The 2,788-nt window shown below is 43.1% G+C and overlaps 1 non-coding gene across 1 annotated transcript; it reads left to right on the plus strand.

Annotated features, from left to right (window-relative positions):
• The first annotated feature begins 1,849 nt into the window (after positions 1-1,849).
• Trnap-cgg (transfer RNA proline (anticodon CGG)) lies at positions 1,850-1,924 on the plus strand. Its single transcript has one exon. It is a non-coding gene; the product is annotated as a tRNA-Pro (tRNA).
• The last annotated feature ends 864 nt before the right edge of the window (positions 1,925-2,788 follow it).

A 2,788-nucleotide genomic window follows, 5' to 3' on the forward strand; every position in this document is an offset into this window, starting at 1 on the left:
TTTTAATAAAAATAATGTCCAATAGGTGTGAAATAAAGCTGAGCGCTACAGATAGATATGGATGAAACGCGTTTGACAGTCAAGAGAGCAATGCGTGCTGTTTTCAGTGGCTACCGTAGCAAAGTGTTAAGATCCTTCACAAAACTCAAATAAATTCTAGTCGTATGTAAAGGCTGTTAGAGGCACCAACGTTAGTGTCCAGTCAATTAAGGGCGAGACAAGAACAGAAATAGAGGTTAGCAAAGCAAAAGTAGAAATGCTTAACTCCGTTTTCGAATATTCCCTTGAAAAGGAAAACCATGAGTACTATCACGATTTAGTTCTCTTACCACCGAAAAGATGAGCTAAATAGAAGTTAGCGTCGGTGGTGTTTAGAGGCAGCTGAAATCGTTAAACTGAACAAAGCTCCTTGGTCTGATGGAATCCGTATCAGATTCTGTACTGAATATGTGACTGACTTAGGCCTGCTGTCAACTATAATCTATCTATCTCTACCATGCCCAGTAGTTGGGAAGAACCACAGCTCACGCCTATCTAGAAGAAGTGTAGCACAAGTGATCCAAACCACTATTGTCACACCGAGCGAGGTGGCGCAGTGGTTAGCACACTGGACTCGCATTCCGGAGGACGACGGTTCAATCCGGCCATTCTGATTTAGGTTTTCTGTGATTTCCCTAAGCGCTCCAGGCAAATGCCGGGATGGCTCCTTCGAAAGGGCACGGCCGACTTTCTTCTCCTTCCTTCCCTAATCCGATGAGACCGATGACCTCTCTGTTTGGTCTCTTCCCCAAAACAACCCTTCCCCCACTTCCCCACTCCCGTCCATTATTCTTGACATCCATTTGATGTAGATTCTTAGAAAATATTCTGAGCTTGCATAATATGGTATCTTTAACAGAATTATCTCTTCTGTGCCAACTAGCATGGATTCCGAATACATAGATGAAATGTTTCTAACGCGACAGATTGAAAGCCGTGGGTAAAAGCAGTCAGGTTGACGCATCGTTCCTCGATTGCCAAAAACCGTTTGACTCATTACCACATCTACTTTTATTGTCAAAAGTGCAATCGTGTAGGATATCAAGCGAAATTTGTGAGTGTATTGAGGATTTATTGGTAGGAAAGTCACAGCAAGTTATCTTGGACGGAGAGTCATCGATAAATGTAGAAGTAACTTCGGGTGTGCCCCATGGAAGTATGTTGGGATCTCTGCGGTTCATTTTGTATATTAATGGTTTTGCAGACAATAATGATCGTGACCTCAGACTTTTCTTAGACGATGCAATTATCTGCAATGAAGTACTGTCCGGCAGAAGCTGCGCAACATCTGACTGGTCAGATCCTGATTAGATTTCAAAATGGTGCAAAGGTTGGCAGCTTGCTTTAAATGTTGAGATGTGTGAAATTACGCGCGTCAAAAAACGAAGAAACTTAGTATCCTATGACTGTAATATCAATGAGTCACAGTTGGAATCGGTCAACTCATACAAACACCTGGGTGTAACAAATTGTATGGATATGAAATGGAATCCAGAATGAGATTTTCACTCTGCAGCCGTGTGTGCGCTGATATGAAACTTCCTGGCAGATTAAAACTGCGTGCCGCACCGAGACTCGCACTCGGGACCTTTGCCTTTCGTGGGCAAATGCTCTACCGACTGAGCTACCCAAGCACGACTCACGCCCCGTCATCACAGCTTTACTTCTGCCAGTACCTCCATGTCTCCACAATATCCTTTCTTTCAGGAGTGCTAGTTCTGCAAGGTTCGCAGGAGAGCTTCTGTAAAGTTTGGAAGGTAAGAGACGAGGCATTGGCAGAAGTAAAGCTGTGATGACGGGGCGTGAGTCGTGCTTGGGTAGCTCAGTTGGTAGAGCACTTGCCCGCGGAAGGCAGAGGTCCCGAGTTCGAGTCTCGGTCCGGCACACAGTTTTAATCTGCCAGGAAAGTTTCATGAAATGGAATGATCACATAGTCTTAGTCGTAGATAAAGCTAGTGGCAGACTGCGGTTCATTGGTAGAATACTAGGGAAATTCAGTCACTCTACAATTGAGACTGCATACAAAACACTAGCGTGACTCATTCTGGAACGTTGTTCAAGCGTGTGGGATCCATACCAAGTAGCACTAACGGGCGATATTGATCGAACACAAAGAAGGCCAGCACGATTGGTCACAGCTTTGTACGACCCGTGAGAGGCTGTCACTAACATGCTGCAAGAACTGAACAGACAGGAGCCTGAAGATAGATGTAATCTATCTGGTGAAAACCTATTTAAAAAGTTTCTAGAACTAACTTTAAAGTGACGAATCAAGGGTTGTATTACAGTACATTCCCAAAGGAATTTCTAAGACAAAATCAGACAAACTGCTGCACGCACAGAAGCGTTTAAGGAATCATTCTTCACGCCATCCACACTTGAACGGAACGGGAGAAAACCCTAATAACTGGTGCAACGGGACATACCCTCTCCCATGCTCTTCCCAGTGTTTTGCAGGTTATATGTGAAGGGCTTATTTCAATAGTGGTACAAGTCCATTTTTGTTCATTTTGACATACAGAGTCCTAAAGTTAAATGAGCGCTGAAAAATCTGCAGTTTAGATACCAGAAATATTCAAGCATATGGCTTCTTGCCAGAGATGAACCTTTCTTTCTGTTTGTTTGGATCATTAATTTCAGAAGCATTATAAGCAGAAAAATAGAGGTAATGGACTTGTACCACTATTGAAATAAGCCCTTCATATGTAGATACAGATATAGACGTGAAGCCAAGAGTTTATTATATGAA

Source organism: Schistocerca serialis, chromosome 5 (genome assembly GCF_023864345.2).
Source record: "Schistocerca serialis cubense isolate TAMUIC-IGC-003099 chromosome 5, iqSchSeri2.2, whole genome shotgun sequence".
Classification (NCBI taxonomy): domain Eukaryota; kingdom Metazoa; phylum Arthropoda; class Insecta; order Orthoptera; family Acrididae; genus Schistocerca; species Schistocerca serialis.